This window comes from Stenella coeruleoalba, assembly GCF_951394435.1.
Source record: "Stenella coeruleoalba genome assembly, chromosome: 3".
NCBI classification, from domain to species: Eukaryota; Metazoa; Chordata; class Mammalia; order Artiodactyla; family Delphinidae; genus Stenella; species Stenella coeruleoalba.
Genome location: NC_137148.1, coordinates 108,034,021 through 108,057,730, shown reverse-complemented (window position 1 = coordinate 108,057,730; position 23,710 = coordinate 108,034,021). Strand labels below are relative to the sequence as shown.

The following is a 23,710-nucleotide window of genomic DNA, read 5'->3' as shown; positions in this document are numbered from 1 at the left end:
AGGTGAAAACTTACCTAACCTGGGAAAGGAAACAGTCAACCAAGTCCAGGAAGCACAGAGAGTCCCATACAGAATTAACTCAAAGAGGAATACATCAAGACACACTGCAATTAAAACTGACAAAAAATAAAGATAAAGAGAGAATATTAAAAGCAGCAAGGGAAAAGCAACATATAACATACAAGGGAACTCTCATAAGGCTATCAGCTGATTTTTCAGCAGAAACTCTGCAGGCCAGAAGGGAGTAGCACAATATATTTAAAGTGATGAAAGGGAAAAACCTACAACCATGAATACTCCACCCAGCAAGGCTCTCATTCAGATCTGATAGAGAAATCAAAAGCTTTACAGACAAGCAAAAGCTAACAGAGTTCAGCACCACCAAAAAAGCTTTATAATAAAGGTTAAGGGAACTTCTCTAGGTGAAAAAAAAAAGCCACAACTAGAAATAAGAAAATTACAAAATGAAAAAAACTCACTGGTAAAGGCAAACATACAGTAAAGTTTGGAAATCATCCACACAAAAAGCTAGTAGGGAGGTTAAAAGATAAAAGTAGTAAAATCATTTCTACCCACAATAAGCAGTTTAGGGATACACAAAACAATTAGATGTAAAGTATGATATAAAAAACAGTAATCATGAGGGGAAGAGAGTAAAATACAGGGTTTTTAAATGCATTTGAAGTTAAAAGATCAGCAACTTAAAATCATATCTATCTATCTAGATAGATAGATAGATATTAGACTACTATCTAAAAACCTCATGGTAACTGCAAACCAAAAATCTGTAATAGATATACACACAAAAAGGAAAAAGGAATCCAAGCACAACACTAAAGATAGTCATCAAATCACAAGAGAAGAGAACAAAAGAAGAAAGGGAAAAAAAAACCTACAAAAGCAAATCTAAAACAATGAACAAAATGGCAATAAGAACATACATATTGATAATTACCTTAAATGTAAACAGACTAAATGCTCCAACCAAAAGACACAGTGGTTAAATGGATACAAAAGCAAGACCTGTATATATGCTGCCTACAAGAGACTCAATTTAGATCTAGAGACACATACAGACTGAAAGTGAGGGGCTGGGGAAAGGTATTCCATGCAAATAGAAATCAAAAGAAAGCTGGAGTAGCAATACTCATATCAGACAAAATAGACTTTAAAATAAAGACTGTTACAAGAGACTAAGAAGGACACTACATAATGATCAAGGGATCAATCCAGGAAGAAGATACAACAATTGTAAATATATATGCACCCAACATAGGAGCACCTTAATATATAAAGCAAATATTAAGGTACATAAAAGGAGAAATTGACAGTAACACAACAATAGTAGGGGACTTTTAACAGATCATCCAGACAGAGAATCAACAAGGAAACACAGGCCTTAAATAACACATTAGACAAAATGGACTTAATTGATATATACATAGAGACAAGAGAGAGCATTCCATCTGAAAAAAGCAGAATACACATTCTCTTCAAGTTCACATGGAACATTCTCCAGGATAGATCACATGTTAGTCCACAAAACAAGCCTTGGTAAATTTAAGAAAACTGAAATCATATCTAGCATCTTTTCTGGATACAATGTTATGAGACTAGAAATCAACTACAAGAAAAAAACCTGCAAAAACCACAAACATGAAGAGGCTAAACAATACGCTACTAAACAACCATGGGGTAACTGAAGAAGTCAGAAAGAAAAAAAAAATGTCTAGAGAGAAATGAAAACGAAAATACGATGATCCAAAACCTACTGGATGCATCAAAAACAGTTCTAAGAGGGAAGTTTACAGTGATACTAGCTTACCTCAGGAAACAAGAAAAATCTCAAATAAAAAAGTTAACCTTACATCTACAGGAACTAAAGAAAGAAGAACAAACAAAACCCAAAGTTAACAGAAGGCAAGAAATCATAAAGATCAGAGCAGAAATAAGTGAAATAGAGACTAAAAAAACAATAGAAAAGATCAGTGAAGCTAAAAGCTGGTTCTTCGGAAAGATAAACAAAATTGATAAACCTTTAACCAGACTCATCACGAGAAAAAGGGAGAGGGCCCAAATCAATAAAATAAAAAAGGAAAAATGAAAGTTACAACCAACATCATTGAAATACAAAGCTCACAAGAGATTACTATGAGCAACTATATGCCAATAAAATTGGCAACCTAGAAGAAATGGACAAATTCTTAGAAAGATACAACCTCCCAGGACTAAACCAGGAAGAAACAGAAAATAGGGACAGACCAATTATCAGTACTGAAATTGAATCTGTAATTTAAAAAACTCCCAACAAACAAAAATCCAGGACCAACAGCTTCACAAGTGAAGTCTACCAAAAATTTAGAAAATTTAGAAAAGAGTTAACAGCTATCCTTCTGAAACTATTCCAAAAAATTGTAGAGGAAGGAACACTTCTGAACTCATTCTATTAGGCCACCATCACCCTGATACCAAAACCAGATAAAGAGATCACAAAAAAAGAAAATTAGAGACCAATCTCACTGATGAATATAGATGCAAAAATCCCCAACAAAATACTAGCAAACCAAATCCAACAATACACTAAAAGGATCATACACCATGATCAAATGGGATTTATCCCAGGGATGAAGGATTTTTCAATATCTGCAAATCAATCAATGTGATGCACCATATTAACAAATTGAAGAATATTCACTTTGTTATATAGCAGAAACTAACACAACATTGTAAAGCAATTATACTCCAATAAAGATGTAAAAAAAAACCCCCAAAACTGAAGAATAAAAACCATATGATCATCTCAATATAAGCAGAAAAAGCTTTTGATAAAATTCAGCACCCATTTATGATAAAAACTCTTCAGAAAGCAGGCATAGAAGGAACATACATCAACATAATAAAGGCCATATATGACAAAATCACAGCTAACATCATACTCAATGGTGAAAAGTGGAAAACATTCCTTCTAAGATCAGGAACAAGACAGGGTGCCCACTCTTGCCAATTTTATTCATCAGAGTTTTAGAAGAGCTAGCCATAGCAATTACAGAAGGAAAAGAAAGAAAAGGAATTCAAGTTGGAAAGGAAGAAGTAAAACTGTCCCTGTGTGCAGATGACATGAAAAAATCCTAAAGATGCAACCAGAAAACTACTAGAGCTCATCAATGAATTTGGTAAATTTGCAGGATACAAAATTAATATACAGATATCTGTTGCATTTCTATACACTAAGAACAAACTATCAGAAAGAGAAATTAAAGAAACAATCCCATTTACCATGCATCAAAAAAAAATAAAATACCTAGGAATAAACCTACCTAAGGAGGCAAAAGATCTGTATTCTGAAAACTATAAGACACTAATGAAAGAAATTGAAGATGAAACAAACAGATGGAAAGATATTCTGTGTTCTTGGATTGGAAGAATCAATATTGTTAAAATGACCATACTACTGAAGGCAATTTACAGATTCAGTGCAATCCCTATCAAAAACTAGTGGTATTTTTTCACAGAACTGGAACAAATAATTTAAAAATTTGAATGGAATACAAAGACTCCAAATAGCCAAAACAATCTTGAGAAAGAAGAATGGAGCTGGAGGAATAACATTCCCTGATTTCAGAGTATACTACAAAGTTACAGTAATCAAAACAGTATGGTACTGACACGAAAACAGAAATATAGATCAATGGAACAGGATAGAGGGTCCAGAAATAAACCCATACACTCACTGTCAACTAATCAAAGGCAAAGGAGGAAAGAATATACAATGGAGAAAAGAGTGTCTCTTCAGTAAGTGGCACTGGGAAAAATGGACAGCTACATGTAAAAGAATGAAATTGGAACATTCTCTAACATCATATACAAAAATAAAGTCAAAATGGATTAAAGACTTAAATATATGACTGGATATTATAAAACTTGCAGAACACATGGGCAGAACACTCTTTGACATAAATCACAGCAATATTTTTTGGATCTGTCTTCTACAGTAATGCAAAAAAAGGCAAAAATAAACAAATGGGACCTAATTAAACTTAAAATATTTTGCACAGCAAAGGAAGCCATCAACAAAATGAAAAGACAACCAAATGAATGGAAGAAAATATTTGCAAATGACATGACCAATAAGGGATTAATATCCAACATATATATAAACAGCCCATATAACTCAGCTTCAATAAAACAAACTACCTGGTTGAAAAATGAGCAGAAGAACTGAATAGATATTTCCAAAGAGGAACTGCAGAGGGCCAACAGGCATATGAAAAGATGCTCAACATCGCTAATGATCAGGGAAGTGCAAATCAAAACCACAATGAGGGACTTCCCTGGTGGTCCAGCAGTTAAGACTCTGCGCTCCCAATGCCGGGGGCCCAGGTTCAATCCCTGGTCAGGGAACTAGATTCTGCATGCTGCAACTAAAGATCCTGCTTGTGGCAATGAAGATCCCACGTGCTGCAACTAAGACCTGGCACAGCCAAATAAATAAATATTAAAACAAACACAAAAACAAAACCACAATGAGATATCACCTCACACCTGTCAGAATGGCCACCACAGAAAGAACACAAATAACAAGTGTTGGGGAGGATATGGAACAAAGGGAACCTTTGTACACTGTTGGTAGGAATGTAAATTGGTGCAGCCACTGTGAAAAACAGTATGGAAGTTTTTCAAAAAACTAAAACGAGAACTGCCATATGATCCAGCAATTCCACTCCTAGGTATATATCTGGAAAAAACAAAACACTAATTCAAAACGATACATGCTGTTATGAACATGTCAAGATATGGAAATAACCTAAGTGTCCATCAACAGATAAGGAATGGATAAAGAAGATGTGGTATATATACACAATGGAATACTACTCAGCCATAAAAAAGAACAAAATTTTGCCATTTGCAGCAACATGGATAGACTTGGAGGGTATTATGCCAAGTGAAATAAGTCAGACAGAGAAAGACAGATACTATATGATATCACATGGAATCTAAAAAATACAACAAACTAGTGAGTATAACAACAACAACAAAAAAAGCAGACTCACAGATATAACGAACAAACTAGTGGTTACCAGTGATTGGGGAGGGCCAATATCGGGGCAGGAGAATGGGAGGTATACTATTCGGTGTAAAATAGGATCAAGGATATACTGTACAGCATAGAAATATAGCCAATATTTTTTAATAACTATAAACGGAAGTAACTTTTCAAAATTGTATGAAAACTAAAAATGAAATAAATTTTTAAAATTGACAAATTTTGCATTAAAAATTATCACTGTACAACACAGAATTTATAAATTAGGAAAGTGACACTTAAAACGCTGATGCACCGTGAAGAACATAATATCCTGTATTTGATATCTTGCCAAAAATTTTTAAACTGACTCTAATCATAAGGAAACAATCAGGCAATCCAAATTATTGGAAGTTAAAAAAAAAAAAGCACTAATCTTGTCTCTTTATAATAGTCAGTGTTATGAAAACAATACAAAAGTAGTGGAACTACCTAGATTAATTTTAATCTAAAGTATATGTTGCAGAAAACGTTGGGAGGAAAAATAGTTCACATTTAGGCACTTTCATGAAGTCACCATTTCTTTTCATGGTGTTCTATCTGGAAATCCAACCAATACCTCTGTACGTTTCTATGGAAGGATAGGGTAGAAACTTTCAGATAACTTCAAGAAGACAAAGAATACCCTTCCGCCCACCTCACCCAGCCACCCTCAGATTACTCCACCAAATTTTTACTGACATCTGAAATGCCACAACAACAAAAGCATTCCCTTGGCTTCACTGTTTTTCTTTCTTTACTCTTTGTTAGAATGCTAACATTATGAGGGTATATAGTATGACTCCTCATCGGTTTACTCATCAGAAACATTAATTTAACAGGTCATTTCTTAAGAAACTCAGGGTTGAAGAGGAAGAAAGAGTCTGAGGGCATTTGGGGATGCTGGTATAAATGAGAAAAGGGAGAAAAAGCCCAGATAGGACATAATGAGAGGCAACGTAGACAAACCAGTCACTCATAGCTCTGCTGTCTCAAGGCCCTTTCAGTGTGCATAAAAACAATAAGAGATGCCTGAGGGAAAAGCCAATCGACACAAGAGACAAAGAGAGGTTCTTCAACCCTGGACAACCTAGAAGAGCAGACTACTATGGTGGAAGGTATAGGTCTGTTTTTCTTTTTCATTCCAGATGGTGCCAGCCTGTTCTAAGACTGTTGGAAATAGACTCTACCTGGCATGAATAACCGTAAAGCACTTAAAAGCACAAAATACTATGGTAGATCTGGGTTAAAAATGTCTCCTAGTGGCATAGTCTATGTCTCTGTGCTCTAAATATTCTAAATATCCTACCAAAATATATTGGCTTCCTGAAGGCAAATGGTCCTTCTGAAGTATCCTTTATCTCCCTTCATTGGCCAAGTAGCCAGATTTTCTGTAACAACACTCACAGGAAAGGGGGATTGGTAGGACACAATATAGATTCTAGTGGGTCCTACTGAATGACCACGTGAATCATTCATATAATTTAAAAAAGAGTTTCATCATGATGAACCACATTTCACTGATGCTTCAACTGCCTGGAAAGAAACTATAAGTGGATTCCATGTTAGGTTTCTCTGTGCAGAGACACGCTCCCAGAGCCCACTTCAAACACGCCAACAGCTAACACCCTGCAAATGTCAGAAGCCCCACCAGCTCCTCTGTTAGAAATGATCTCATTCTGTGTGGGATAGTTGGCTTGCAAACAAGAATCTAAGTTCATTCATTCTCCCTCTCTGCCCTGGCCGATGTGAGTGATCCTCAGAGAGGCATCTCAGAAGCAAGAAGGCGGTAAAGCTGCTGTTAGAGCTGACGAGCAGTTGGACAGCTGATTATATTGGACCTGAGTGATTACAATTACAACCTCTCTACCTCACAGGCTTTTTAATGGGTTTCAGAAAGTCAGATAATTCTGAATGCCATGGAAACTTCTCATTTGAAAGCGGCAAGGGGATATGGAAAGTTTATTTCCACTGGTCAGTGTGATTCAGTGAACGCAACATGGAACTAAAAAAGAGAAGCACTTTGGGACTAATACTAACAAAGACACAAAATTTAGATAAAAGTAGTAGAAGAAATAGATCTGGTTCTCTTTCACTTGGGTACATACAGGCAGACTCTTTCTAGAATGCCAATTAGTAATGAATAGAGAAAGAGTTCTCAATATCTTTAGACTTCATTACAAATTTGTCAGCTATAGAGGTACTACTGCCTACAAACAAATCCATTTTCTGAGTTTTGATCCATTTGATTAACTTCTTTTATATCATTTTTATGTGACTGAGTTTCTATACTTGGCCAGTTTACCATCAGCCTTTTAGTGTCATTTTTTTATCCCAAGTACATGTTTGGCACAGGTTCTGTCCTTTTAAATAAATGGAGTACTAAATAGTGGATTCTGAAAGTTATTGAAAATTCATTAAATTTTATCGTCCCCATTCATAGCATTCTTTTTGTCCAAAATTAATTCCCTGATTAAGAGAATAAAACTACTTAATACTCTCCATCAGCCTTCATAATAAAATTTCACTTTCTTTTTCATAGAAGAATGTATGTAAAGCAATGTAAATCATTTTAAACTTTCTCTGCTAGTCTAAGAGAAAAATAAATGACTAATAAAAGCAATCACCAGGGTTCCAGGTTAAAATGGTAGATGGACAACACACATCTAAATTCACTCCTTCCTGAAGTAGAACCAAATGGGATCTTTAAAAAAAACAAAATCCCCATATACAGACAAACAAAAAATACTCTCTCAAAGATATCAGGAAGAAAGCCACTAATTTTTGAAACTATAAAAATCAGATAAATGAATGGCCACTGATTAAGTAGATCTAATACAGCCAAACTCCTAAGCCTTCAGTGGAGAATAGCTAGAAACATACCTGACTTACACTCAAAAGGCTCAGAAGCTGGCAATACCAGGTACCTCTGCTGTTTCTGGAATGGGAGTGAAGGGAAAACTGAGTGAGTGAAAGAATAAAATAAAAATATGGTAAAAGTTGTTTGAGAATCTTTTAAAACCCTAGATGTCCTTCCAGACTCTACTCCATAGAGTGAATGTACCTCCCCCACCCCAACAGAAATATGAAAGATAATTCTTCAGAAAAGTTTTAAAAGGAGAATCTCTGGGCTGGGCGTATTTAGTACAGTTGTGGACCTGGGAAACTTAATAAAAACAGAGGCACTCAGGAAAGTAGTCTTTGTTCTTCTTGTTGGTTTCTGCTCTGTTCCCAGGGCATGAGACCCCCCTCCTCCCCCCCTCACCCACCCCCCATCTCTGGACTCTATGTAATTGAGGCTTTTGTTTATTATTACAGTCTTCATTCCAACTAGAAACTGAGTTTTTAAGAAATGTTCTAAAATTTCCTAAACTCTTCCAAGGCAATAAGCTTTTAATCCCAATATAACCTATTAACTTGCAATGCTCTCACTCTAGAGAGTTTGTGGTAAAATGAAAAGATATTAAGTGAAATAAAATTTGGGGCTCAAGAAGAAAAAGCAAACAGGGGCACTAAGTGGAGGATAAATAGTGACTGTTGAATGTTGGAACCACCAGCCCCACCCCCATCCTCTCCTCACCTCCCAGAACTCTGGCAGCCAAATCTCTAACATCTAGGCTGGGGACTGGGAGACCCTTCTCTGGGACACCTGGTCAACCAGGAGGAATTTTATAAAGACATTGACATCTGGAGCTTGGCAGCTAATTACCTGCCAAGACTACCCTACTGTGGAACTATAAATCTGCAAGCCCCATTCCCAGACTCAGAGCATTCAATTTAAGCCCACATTCTATAAGCAGACAAGAAAGGATCTACAAACATCTAAGGAAAGCTAACAGGAAGTTAGCAATCAAAACAAACAATCAATAAGGATAAAAGCCACTTGGAGGACAAAAACTGCAAGGGAAAACAAAACAAATAACTATTACTGATATCCTCCCAAACAGAAGAAAGGCATCCATGATCATGTCAGGAAATAGTATTCAAAGAACAGAAAAGTAGATCTTGGAAATTAAAAACTTGATGGCAGAAATGAAAAACATCAATGGATGGGATGGAAGGTTAATTTGAGGAAGTCTCATAGAAAATAGAGCAAAAAGACAAAGAAATGAAAGGCAGGAGGGAAGGTTAAGAAAATAGGAGCAATCTAAGAGTTTCAACATCCAAAAAATAGCAGTTCAGAAGGAAAGAACTGAGAAAACAGGAGAAAATTATCCATCAAGTAATTCAAGGCAATTTCCTAGGATTAAAGGGCATACTGAAAGGATCCATTGAACACTGAACACACTGGATAAAAATAAAACCACACTAAAATACAACACTGAAAAATTTCAGAATCTTACTGTAATAAAGATCTTAAAACCCTTGGTAAAGCGAGAAAAAAATTAATAAACCAAATGAACTTTTTCTAGAATAACAAAGAAAATAGTAATAACTTCAAAACTCTGAAGGGAAATTATTTCCCACTAGAATTCCAGGTTTAATCAACCTATCCACCTACTTGAAGGGTCAAATAAAGATATTTTCAAACATGTACAAATAAAAACAATGAAGTCATTTTGTGCTCCACCAAAATGAGGAAGTAGATTAAGAGAGACACAGCAGAGGACAAAGGAATCTTAGGTTGTCTTCTGAGATCCAAGCATGGATCTGTATTACTTAAGGTACAGGATGAGCTCTGTAATAAACTGGTCTCCAAAAGACAGTGGCTTTAAAAAGGCAGTAATTTATTTCTCTCCCATGTAACACCCCAAGTTGAGCAATGAAGGTTGGTGGGACATCTGTGCTTCACACAATCATACAGAGAACGTAGTTCCTTCTGTTTTGTTGCTCAACCAGATTGTTGGACTATTCTGCATATTCAAAGCTTGAGGACTTATTATCTATGTGCTAGCTTGTGGAGAAAGGATGAGTATAAATCCAGAGTAAACAATTAAAGTTGTAGTTTACACACCTCACTTCCACTCTTAGACCATAAGAAATAACTTAGTCACATGATCACATCTACCAGAAGAGAGCTAACGAAGTATAGTTCCTAGTTATGCAATCATGTGTCCAGTTTGAATTCTCTTATTATTGAAGAAAGGAAAAGAAGATGTTGTGATATTATATAGTCTCTGTCATAGAGAACAGTCTAGATTGGATAATGTTTTAAAAACTTGTGGACAAGAGCAGTGTAACTCCCTATATCCATGGCCATCCTTTCCTCCAGAGTGAAGAGACAGATATAGTGAAAATCAACAGAAACACAACTTTTATTTTTATTATTTTTGAATTTAGTTTAATTTTTTTATACAGCAGGCTCTTATTAGTTATCTATTTTATACATATTAGTGTATATATGTCAACTGCAATCCCCCAATCCCCCCCCCCCAACTTTCCCCCTTTGGTGTCCATATGTTTGTTCTCTACATCTGTGTCTCTATTTCCACCTTGTAAACCAGTTCATCTGTACCATTTTTCTAGATTCCACATATATGCATTAATATACGATACTTGTTTTTCTTTTTCTGACTTACCTCACTCTGTATGACAGGCTCTAGGACCATCCACATCTCTGCAAATGACCCAATTTTGTTCCTTTTTATGGCTGAGTAATATTCTATTGTATATATGCACCACATCTTCTTTATCCATTCGTCTGTTGATGTGCATTTAGGTTGCTTCCATGATCTGGCTATTGTAAATAGTGCTTAAGTGAACATTGGGGTGCATGTGTCTTTTTGATCTTTTGATCTTTTCGATCTTGAAGATCTTTAGGATCTTCAATAATTATGATGTACATCAGACACTGAATGATGAAACAATACAGAACTGTGCTCCTAACACGAATGGTAACATAAGAGTCTGAGTACTTCTCTCTCAACCAGTGTCTTAGCAAAACCCTTTGGGCTCTCATAAACACAATGCAGAAGAAGATATAAATATTTCAAAATAAGAGGAATTTCCTAATTCCTAATATACATACATGTTTGCATTTGCATAGATTATCTCTGTATTTAAGGAGCTAGTAACACTGGTTGCTTATCAAAAGAAGAACTAGTAATATTTTCACTCTTTACCGTTTTGTTTACCTTTTGAATTTATATATTATGCATTTATATCTCATCCAAGAATAAAAGAATTTATATTCCATCTAAGAATAAAGTAAAATGCATTTCTTTAAAAAAATACAAACGGGAGGAGCTTCAAGATGGCAGAAGAGTAAGAAGTGGAGATCAGCTTCCTCCCCAGAAATACACCTACATGTGGAACAACCCCTACAGAACACCTACTGAACGCTGGAAGAAGAGCTCAGACCTCCCAAAAGGCAAGAAACTCCCCACGTACCTGGGTAGGGCAAAGGAAAAAAGAGAAAACAGAAACAAAAGAAGAGGGATGGGACCTGCACCAGTGGGAGGGAGCTGTGAAGGAGGAAAGGTTTCCACACACTTGGAAGCCCCTTCGCAGGTGGAGACTGTGGGTGGCGGAGGGGGAACTTTGGAGCCACGGAGGAGAGAGCAGCAATGGGGGTGCAGAGAGTAAAGCAGAGAGATTCCCGCACAGAAAATCGGTGCCAGCCAGCTCTCACCAGCCCGAGAGGCTTATCTGCTTACCCGCTGGGGCGGGCAGAGGCTGGCAGCTGAGGCTCTGGCTTCGGAGGTCAGATCCCAGGGAGAGGAATTGTGTTGGCTGCATGAACACAGCCTGAAGGGGGCTAGTGCACCACAGCTAGCCGGAAGGGAGTCTGGGAAAAAGTCCGGAACTGCCGAAGAGGAAGAAACTTTTTCTTGCCTCTTTGTTTCGTGGTGCGTGAGGAGAGGGGATTCAGAGCACCACCTAAATGAGCTCCAGAGACGGGAGCAAGCTGCAGCTATCAGTGTGGACCACAGAGACAGAAATGAGATGCTAAGGCTGCTGCAGCAGCCACCAAGAAGCCTGTGTGCAAGCACAGGTCACTGTCCACAACTCCCCTCCCAGAAGCCTGTGCAGCCCACCATGGCCAGGGTGCTGTGATCCAGGGACAACTTCCCCGGGAGAACACACGGAGTGCCTCAGGCTGGTGCAATGTCATGCCAGCCTCTGCCACTGCAGGCTCACCCTGCATTCCATACCCCTCCCTCCCCCCACCACCACCTGAGTGAGCCAGAGTCCCCTGATCAGCTGCTACTTTAACTCCGCCCTGTCTGAGTGGGAACAGACGCCCTCAGGCAACCTACAGGCAGAGGCGGGGCCAAATTGAAAGCTGTTCACACAGGAGCTGTGTGAACAAAGAAGAGAAAGGGAAATTTCTCCCAGCAGCCTCAGGAGGAGTGGATTAAATCTCCACAGTCACCTTGATGTGCCCTGCATCTGTGGAATACCTGAACAGACAATGAATCATCCCAAACTGAGGTGGTGACTTTGGGAGCAATGATATATATATATTTTTTTCCTTTTTCTCTTTTTGTGAGTGTGCAGGTGTATGCTTATGTGTGTGATTTTTGTCTGCATAGCTTTGCTTTTACCATTTGTGCTAGGGTTCCGTCTGTCCGTTATTATTTTTTTTGTTTTTTAGTAGTTTTTAGCGATTGTCATTGTTGGTGGAGTTGTTTTTTGGTTTGGTTGCTCTCTTCTCTCTTTCTTTCTTTCATTCTTTTTTTATTACTTTAAATTTTTTTCTATTTTTCATAATTATCTTTTATTTTAATAACTTTATTTTACTTTATTTTTTCTTTCATTTTTTCTCCCTCTTATTCTGAGCTGTGTGGATAACAGGGTCTTTGTGCTCCGGCCGGGTGTCAGGCCTGTGCCTCTGAGGTGGGAGAGCCGAGTTCAGGACATTGGTCCACCAGAGACCTCCCGGCTCCACGTAATATCAAACGGGAAAAATCTCCCAGAGATCTCCATCTCAATGCCAAAACCCAGCTCCACTCAACGACCAGCAAGCTACAGTGCTGGACACCCTATGCGAAACAACTAGCAAGACAGGAACACAACCCCACCCATTAGCAGAGAGGCTGCCTAAAATCATAATAAGGTCACAGACACCCCAAAACACACCACCAGATGTGGACCTCCCCATAAGAAATACAAAATCCAGCCTCATCCACCAGAACACAGGCATTAGTCCCCTCCACCAGGAAGTCTATGCAGCCCACTGAACCAACCTTAGTCACTGGGGGCAGACACCAAAAACAACGGGAACTACGAACCTGCAGCCTGTGAAAAGGAGACCCCAAACACAGCAAGTTAAGCAAAATGAGAAGACAGAGAAACACACTGCAGATGAAGGAGCAAGGTAAAAACCCACCAGACCAAACAAATGAAGAGGAAATAGGCAGTCTACCAGAAAAAGAATTCAGAATAATGATAGTAAAGATGATCCAAAATCTTGGAAATAGAATGGAGAAAATACAAGAAACATTTCACAAGGACCTAGAACTAAAGAGCAAACAAAGAATGATGAACAACACAATAAATGAAATTAAAAATTCTCTAGAAGAGAGCAATAGCAGAATAACTAAGGAAGAAGAATGGATACGTGACCTGGAAGATAAAAGAGTGGAAATAACTACTGCAGAGCAGAATAAAGAAAAAAGAATGAAAAGAACTGAGGACAGTCTCAGAGCTCACCGGGACAACATTAAACTCACCAACATTCGAATTATAGGAGAAGAAGGGAAAAAGAAAGGGACTTATAGAAGAAGAAAGGGAATTATAGAAGAAGAGGAGAAAAAGAAAGGGACTGAGAAAATATCTGAAGAGATTATAGTTGAAAACTTCCCTAATATGGGAAAGGAAATAGGTAATCAAGTCCAGGAAGTGCAGAGAGTCACATACAGGATAAATCCAAGGAGAAACATGACAAGACACATATTAATCAAACTATCAAAAATTAAATACAAAAGAAATATTAAAAGCAGAAAGGGAAAAACAACAAATAACATACAAGGGAATCCCCATAAGGTTAACAACTGATTTTTCAGCAGAAACTCTGCAAGCCAGAAGGGAGTGGCAGGACATATTTAAAGTGATGAAAGGGAAAGACCTACAACTAAGATTACTCAACCCAGAAAGGGTCTCATTCAGATTCGATGGAGAAATTAAAACCTTTACAGACAAGCAAAAGCTAAGAGAATTCAGCACCACCAAACCAACTTTACAACAAATGCTAAAGGAACTTCTCTAGGCAGGAAACACAAGAGAAGAAAAAGACCTACAATAACAAACCCAAAAGAATTAAGAAAATGGTAATAGGAACATACATATTGATAATTACCTTAAAAGTAAATGGATTAAATGCTCCAACCAAAAGACAGACCGGCTGAATGGATACAAAAACAAGACCTGTATGTGTGCTGTCTACAAGAGACCCACTTCAGACCTAGGGACACATACAGAGTGAAAGTAAGGGGATGGAAAAAGATATTCCATGCAAATGGAAATCAAAAGAAAACTGGAGTAGCAATTCTCATATCAGACAAAATAGACTTTAAAACAAAGACTATTACAAGAGGCAAAGAAGGACACTATATAATGATCAAGGGATCAATCCAAGAAGAAGATATAACAATGGTAAATATTTATGCACCCAATCTACGGACACTTCAATACATAAAGCAAATGCTAACAGCCATAAAAGGGTAAATCGACAGTAACACATTCATAGTAGGGGACTTTATCACCCCACTTTCACCAATGGACAGATCATCTAAAATGAAAATAAATAAGGAAACACAAGCTTTAAATGATACATTAAACAAGATGGACTTCATTAATATTTATAGGACATTCCATCCAAAAACAACAGAATACACATTTTTCACAAGTGCTCATGGAACATTCTCCAGGATAAATCATATCTTGGGTCACAACTCAAGCCCTGGTAAATTTAAGAAAATTGATATTGTATCAAGTATCTTTTCCAACCAGAACACTATGAGATTAGATATGAATTACAGGAAAAAGACTGTAAAAAATAGAAACACATGGAGGCTAAACAATATGCTACTTAATAACCAAGAGTTCACTGGAGAAAGCAAAGAGGAAATCAAAAACTACCTAGAAACAAATAATGAAAACATGACGACCCAAAACTTATGGATGCAGCAAAAGCAGTTCTAAGAGGGAAGTTTATAGCAATACAATCCTACCTTAAGAAACAAGAAACATCTCAAATAAACAACCTAACCTTACACCTAAAGCAATTAGAGAAAGAAGAACAAAAATACCCGGTTAGCAGAAGAAATCATAAAGATCAGATCAGAAATAAATGAAGAAGAAATGAAGGAAACAACAGCAAAGATCAATAAACTAAAAGCTGGTTCTTTGAGAAGATAAACAAAATTGATAAACCATTAGCCAGACTCATCAAGAAAAAAAGGGAGAAGACTCAAATCAATAGATTTAGAAATGAAAAGGAGAAGTAACAACTGACACTGTAGAAATACAAAGGATCATGAGAGATTACTACAACCAACTATATGCCAATAAAATGAACAACCTGGAAGAAATGGACAAATTCTTAGAAAAGCACAATCTTCCAAGACTGAACCAGGAAGAAATACAAAATATAAACAGACCATTCACAAGCACTGAAATTAAAACTGTGATTAACAACCTTCCAACAAACAAAAGCCCAGGACCAGACGGCTTCACAGGTGAATTCTATCAAACATTTAGAGAAGAGCTAACACCTATCCTTCTCAAACTCTTCCAAAATATAGCAGAGGGAGGAACACTCCCAAATTCATTCTACGAGGCCACTATCACCCTGATAACCAAAACCAGACAAAGATGTGACAAAGAAAGAAAACTACAAGCCAATATCACTGATGAACGAGATGCAAACATCCTCAAGAAAATACTAGCAAACAGAATCCAACAGCACATTAGGAGGATCATACACCATGATCAAGTGGGGTTTATCTCAGGAATGCAAGGATTCTTCAATATACGCAAATCAATCAATGTCATACATCATATTAATAAACTGAAGAATAAAAGCCATATGATCATCTCAATAGATGCAGAAAAAGCTTTTAACAAAATTCAACACCGATTTATGATAAGAAACCCCCAGAAAGTAGGCATAGAGGGACCTTACCTCAGCATAATAAAAGCCATACATGACAAACCCACAGCCACCATCATCCCCAATGGTGAGAAACTGAAACCACTTCCACTAAGATCAGGAGGAACACAAGGTTGCCCACTCTCACCACTGTTATTCAACAGTGTTTTGGAAGTTTTAGCCACAGCATTCAGAGAAGAATAAGAAATAAAAGGAATCCAAATTGGAAAAGAAGAAGTAAAGCTGTCACTGTTTGCAGATGACATGATGCTATACATAGAGAATCCTAAAGATGCTACCAGAAAACTACTAGAGCTAATCAATGAATTTGGTAAAGTAGCAGGATACAAAAGTAATGCACAGAATCTCTTGCATTCCTATACACTAATGATGAAAAATCTGAAAGAGAAATTAAGGAAACACTCCCATTTACTGCTTCAACAAAAAGAATAAAATACCTAGGAATAAACCTACCTTTGGAGACAAAAGATCTGTATGAAGATAACTATAAGACACTGATGAAAGAAATTAAAGATGATACAAACAGATGGAGAGATATACCATGTTCTTGGGTTGGAGGACTCAACATGTGAAAATGGCCATACTACCCAAGGCAATCTACAGATTCAATGCACTCCCTATCAAACTACCAATGGCATTTTTCACAGAACTAGAACAAAAAATTTCACAATTTGTATGGAAACACAGAAGACCCCGAATAGCCAAAGCAATCTTGAGAAAGAAAAACAGAGCTGGAGGAATCAGACTCCCTGACTTCAGACTATACTACAAAGCTACAGTAATCAAGACAGTATGGTACTGGCACAAAAACAGAAATATAGATCAATGAAACAGGATAGAAAGCCCACAGATAAACCCACGTACATATGGTCACCTTATTTTTGATAAAGGAGGCAAGAATATACAATGGAGAAAAGACAGCCTCTTCAGTAAGTGGTGCTGGGAAAAGTGGACAGCTACATGTAAAAGATGAATTTAGAACACTCCCTAACACCATACACACAAAAAAACTCAAAATGGATTAAAGACCTAAATGTAAGACCAGACACTATAAAACTCTTAGAGGAAAACATAGGCAGAACACTCTATGACATAAATCACAGTAAGATCCTTTTTGACCCACCTCCTAGAGAAAGGGAAATAAAAACAAAAATAATCACATGGGACCTAATGAAACTTCAAAGCTTTTGCACAGCAAAGGAAACCATAAACAAGAAGAAAAGACAACCCTCAGAATGGGAGAAAATATTTGCAAATGAAGCAATTGACAAAGTATTAATCTCCAAATTTACAAGCAGCTCATGCAGCTCAATATCAAAAAACCAAGAACCCAATCCAAAAATGGTCAGAAGACCTAAATAGAAATTTTTCCAAAGAAGATATACAGATTGCCAACAAACGCAAGAAAGAATGCTCAACATCACTAATCATTAGAGAAATGCAAATCAAACTACAAGGAGGTATTACTTCACACTGGTCAGAATGGCCATCATTAAAAAAATCTACAAGCAATAAATGCTGGAGAGGGTGTGGAGAAAAGGGAACCCTCTTGCACTGTTGGTGGGAATGTAAATTGATACAGCCACTATGGAGAATAGTATGGAGGTTCTTTAAAAAACTAAAAATAGAACTGCCATATGACCCAGCAATCCCACTACTGGGCATATACCCTGAGAAAACCATAATTCAAAAAGAGTCATGTACCACAATGTTCACTGCAGCACTATTTACAATAGCCATGACATGGAAACAACCTAAGTGTCCATCGACAGATGAATGGATAAAGAAGATGTGGCACATATATACAATGGAATATTACTCAGCAGAAATAGAAACGAAATTGAACTATTTGTAGTGAGGTGGATGGACCCAGAGTCTGTCATACAGAGTGAAGTAAGTCTGGAAGAGGAAAACAAATACCATATGCCAACACATATATATGGAATCTAAAAAAGGAAAAAAAAAGCTTCTGATGAACCTAGGGTCAGGACAGGGATAAAGACGCAGACATGGAGAATAAGCTTGAGGACACAGGGAGGGGGAAGGGTAAGCGGGACAAAGTGAGAGAGTGGCATGGACATATATACACTACCAAATGTAAAATAGATAGCTAGTGGGAAATAGCCACATAGCACAGGGAGATCAACTTGGTGCTTTGTGACCACCTAGAGGGGTTGGATAGGGAGGGTGGGAGGGAGGAAGACACAAAAGGTAAGAGATATGGGGATATATGTATAGCTGATTCACTTTGTTATAAAGCAGAAACTAACACACCATTGTAAAGCAATATACTCCAATAAAGATGTTAAAAAAAATACAAATGCATATACCCTCTTAACCAGCAATTTCACTTCTAGGAATTTATCCTACAGATATACCAGTACAGCATTATTTATAGTTAAAACAGAAGATAACAATCTAAATATTCAATAATAGGAGAATGATGGAATTAATTATGCTCATCTACACAATGGAATAAAATATAGTCTCAAAAAAGAATGAAAACTTTGGAAACTGACTAAAACCAAAGCAATAAATTGTGATCAGTAACTACATGAGTGATTAAATGGATGCAAGCTTTGGCTCTGATCATAATTTGATTTCAAAAACATTTACAATATTACTTTGAAGAAGAAAAAGACAGACTGTAAGACTGAAAATGCAGTGGCGTGACATTAAAGTTAAATGACATATGAATGCACAATTGTTTGTCTTTGTAAGTCAAAATCTGCTCAGAGTCACAGTTCTCTTTAAAATAGTAATGGCAATTATACTGTTGACTTGGAAAAGTATTATGATAAATCAGCAGAAACATCAGATGTGGTGTTTATGACTTGGGTTGGTGCTCAGCTCTTTCACTTAATCATTTTGTAGCCATTGCTGTAACAGACACAAAAGGTCCAAAACTTAGTGCTCACTGAGGTTGGGCTGGGAAGCAGAAGGAGAGAAGGTGTAGCACCATAGCCTATGGGGGAAATGGACTGAGTTATCATGGAAATTCAGGGTGGAAAGCCAGAAATTACAGAGATAAAAATTGGGGTTCAGGGTCAGAAAAGATACAGGATGATAAAACTTAATTCTGCAGAGACTGAGTCTTTGGTACCTGGTGTTTTCAATAGGCTCTCTGGGTACAGGCAAGCTGGGTCTATTTTGGCAAGATGCCTCCAAGGCACTGGCTGGTGTTTATATGATCTTGGAAGAGGAACCTCGATTTCCTCATCTTTGATCTGTAAATAACAACACATAACCTGAAATGATGTACGTGAAAGGACTCTTACAAATATAAAATAGTATTAATTTATTTACTAATGCTGTTCAGGGAAACTATATTGATCTAGAACAAGAGTCACGTTCCTGTCAGTAGGACTCACGCATCTCCATGTGCACAAAGCAACTGTGAAATCCTGTCTACTACTGATTTTCAGCATTTTACTGTGGTATCTTCTTTCCTAAGGCCATGCTTCATGTTGTCCTGAAATCTTTCCTCACTCTGTCCTATGTAGAGAGTCCCCTAGAGCTTATTCCTGCAATAACTTCACTGCTTGTAATGTGAGTTTTCTGCCCCAAGCTATTAATTTCACAAGACTAACCCAGAGAATGTGTGATAGGTGTAACATCTTAGGATTCTCTTGCAGGAAGGAGTGCCTGTGCAATTAGAGGGAAAGAATGGTTCTTCAAAATTGTCTGTGATGAGTCCAGCTGTAAAATTATTCCACAATTTAGTTAGAAAATCAACAGTTTATTGGCTTATGCGCTGCCTGCATTATACCAATGTACACTGTAGCCTTAAGCATTCATAACGCCTATCTATTAAATGACCATAGGTCACCTCCTTTTGTTCCTAGCAGTACGCAGATGATCTTAACTAAAGTCACATAGCTAAATGTCTGCAGTGTGCTACAAATAGACTTTAAAAATCCCAAACCTAAATGACTGTTTTGATCAGGCATCTCTTATAGACGTCTAACGTGGCAAGAAGAACCTATGCTGGATAAGTACATAGCACCTTACAGTGTGCACCCATATGAATTACTATAGTCTGAAAGAATGAACATGTTGAATAAATGGAAATTAGGTCGTGAAAAAGCAAACTTTTTTATAGTGCCATAAAATCAGAAGCAAAACAAAGAGATTTATCACTGTGGCAGAAATGGTTAATTGTTTCTCAATCCCCATTCTCCCATTCTGTTCATTTTTATCTGGGCAGCTTGCCACCCAGCTAAAAGCCTGTATTCCCCAGTCTGCCCGACTGTGTGGCAATTCCTTGCCTCAAATCTTCTGTAAAATCTAAAGGAGGATAAATAAATATAATATGAAAAAATTATCTGTAGGCTTACCTCTTTGATATACCAGCCTGGGAAGGAAGATGGTAAATCTTACCTTTCAGCTAAGAACCTCCCTAGCCTGACCTCTGGAGCAAGGGGTGATGGAAGTTGGCAAAATAGTTAAGTTTGTTTGACCTGAACATATGCATACGTGCTCATTTCTTACCACGAATCATAACCAAAAAGAGCAAACAAATCTGGAATCAGCTACGTAACTCTAAATGGTAATCTTTTGCTGCTACAACATACTTGTCAAATGACACCCATGCTCTTCAGAGATGAGAGAGGAGTTAAGAAAGCATATAGGCTTAGAAAGCGTCAGAAGCAAAGTTCAGAAAACTGTATCTCCTCCTGCCAATTCTGATTTCGGATATTATTACAGACACCAAAGTGTTTTTGCTCCTCTTGGTTCCGTAAACCTTAGTTCAGTGGCTGCCTTTGGCCGTATCCTGTGGGTGTTCCTCCCTCCTCCCCAAGTCTCCTAAGTCCTGCTTCAGGACTCCTGCAGTTCAAAGAGACACTAACTTGCTATGCAACCATATCAAGTAATGGAGCTGGACTGTCCTTAAATAATGATATGGCTTCATTTCATAAAATTGTATATTTAAAGTCATAAAATCTGGATCTAGATATCACCAAATCTAAGGTGTCAGCCTTTAGGTATCAAAGTATTAACTATCTTCAGTTTTACAAGTGAAACACAGAAAGAATAAGGGACTTCTCTAAGATCACTTGACTTGTTTTCTAAGAAAAGACCAGAACCCAGGTCTCCTGTCTCCTAAAAGTTACTCTTTTTTCAACTTCATGGAAGGGGGTTACATAAGGCATCTACCAAAAGAAAAAATACATTGCAGAAATTTCTTCAATGTTACTTATCAGCAAGGGTAGTCATGGGTGTATCCGTTATACACTGTCACAAGCATGTTGTGTAACAAACCACCCACAAATTACCCACTTGTTTTCAGTGGCTTAAAACAAGTGATTTGTTCTCACAGCTCTGCAGGTCAATTGGGATGGCTCTGCTTCTCTCTTATTCTTTTCCCAGGACCAGTGAACTAACTAAAGAATGTCCCTCTCAAGATAATAACTGAGGCACAAGAGGGCAAGTAAAAGCACGTGATAACTTTTCAATGTGTCCATTGGTCAAAACAAGTTACATGCTCAATCCCAACATCACTAGGATAAGAAAATATACCCCAACTATACAGTAGGAGTGGTCACTGCAAAGTAATGCGGCAAAAGATGAGGAGGCACAGTCCTCTTGGGAAATGGTAGCAGCTGGAGCAGGGATCAGGGGGATATCAAGTGAAGAGTTGGAATAGTAATCCAGTCTATCATAGCATAATGTATTGGAAGAAATTAGAGTTTTTATAAAAGTATATTATTTGCAGTCAATGCCTACCAGAGATGAAGCTCACAACAAATTGTTTCATACTCTTTAAAATTCCTTTAAGTGATTACATTTTCTAGAGGAGCCAAATGTAATCCAAAACACAATTTTTTTTTTTTGGATAGAATTGAAAAAAAAGTCAAAGAACTTGATTGATGAAAATTGATTGCCAGCAATGTTTTTAAAGGGATCTCATTTAGAGAAGCAGATAAAATGTTTATAACTTTTAAAAAAAAGATGAAATGTGAGAAGTTGGATGAATACGAAAGAGTTTAAAAATGTCAGTTCAAGGGACTTCCCTGGTGGTCCAGCAGTTAAGAATCCACCTTCCAATGCAGGGGACGCGGGTTTGATCCCTGGTCGGGGAACTAAGATCCCACAGGCTGCGGAGCAACTAAGCCCATTTGCTGCAACTACTGAGCCCGCGCGCTCTAGAGCCTGTGCACCACAACTAAAGAGCTTGCATGCTGCAACTAGAGAGAAGCCCGTGCACTGCAATGAAGAGCCCACGCACTGCAACAAAAGATCCTGCATGCTGTAACGAAGACCCCGCGTACTGCAACTAAGACCCAACGCAGCCAAATAAATAAAATAAATTAATTAATTTAAAAAAAGTCAGTTCAAGTAGAGCTTCAATTAATAAAACATGTTCATCACTAAGCTGTGTGTGTGTGTGTGTGTATAAAATGGATATTTTTTTCATGCTGTGCCATCTATTTGTTAATAAAGTGTTATGACTCTTTACCAAGTAATTATTATAAGGTACCATTCACAAAAACTATTCTATCATGATACATTTAAGAATTCAATTCAACTAGGGAAAAGCATAGAGGTTTTCTTTTTTCATATTTGTTTTTTGTCAGTATTGTTGGTGAGCTCACAGGGACACTTTAATGATGAGACTTTTTATTTCAAAATAAACTATTCCATCTTATGACACTTTAAATTTCATAATATAGAGGTTCTTTTCTAAATAATATCTGATTTAACTTGGCAAGTAGCATAACTTTTTCTACAATCACAGCTGCATGACGTACTTTTGCTAAATAAATGTATTTATCATCAAACTGTGAAAAATCTGAATTTAATTTATTGTTCCATCTTGCTGGGAAAAAAAAATCTGTGATTCTCCTCTGAAGTCAATTAGTACTTCATTTATAACCACTTGTTCAGAATATGTTAATACCAGAAAAAATTTGTCTGGTATGTTTTCATCATTTGATAAAACATTTCTTTTAAAAATTAAAAAATAAAAAGTCAGGGCTGCTCTCTTTCTCATTGCTAGGTGAAGTAACACATATTAAGGAAATGAATGTTAAATTGTTTTTTAGCCAAGACGTGGAAGCAACCTAACTGTCCATCAGCAGATGAATGGATAAAGAAGATATGGTATATATACACAATGGAATGTTACTTAGCCATAAAAAAAATGAAATAATGTCATTTGCAGTAACATGGATAGACTTAGAAATTATCATATTAAGTGAAGTAAGTCAGACAGACAAAGACAAATATCATATGATATCACTTATATATGGAATCTAAAAAAAAGGATATGAATGAACTTATTTATAAAAGAGAAATAGACTCACAGACACAGAAAACAAACTTGTGGCTACCAAAGTGGAGAGTGGGGGAGGGAACCAGGTTGGAGGGAGAGAGAAGTTAGGAGTTTGGGATTAACATATACACACTACTATATATAAAATAGATAAACAACAAGGACCTACAATATAGCACACGAACTATATTTAATATCTTGTAATAATATATAATGGAAAAGAATCTGAAAACGAATATATATGTATGTATAACTGAATCACTTTGCTGTATACCTGAAACTAACACAACATTGTAAATCAACTATACTTCAATAA

The 23,710-nt window shown here is 37.1% G+C and overlaps 1 long non-coding RNA gene across 1 annotated transcript in view; it reads right to left on the bottom strand.

Annotated features, from left to right (window-relative positions):
• LOC307184135 overlaps positions 1-23,710 on the bottom strand; it is a 179,004-nt gene that overhangs the window by 77,337 nt on the left and 77,957 nt on the right. The window contains exon 6 of the long non-coding RNA XR_013827664.1: positions 19,222-19,345. This is a non-coding gene — a long non-coding RNA (uncharacterized lncRNA). The remainder of the gene's footprint in view (positions 1-19,221; positions 19,346-23,710) is intronic.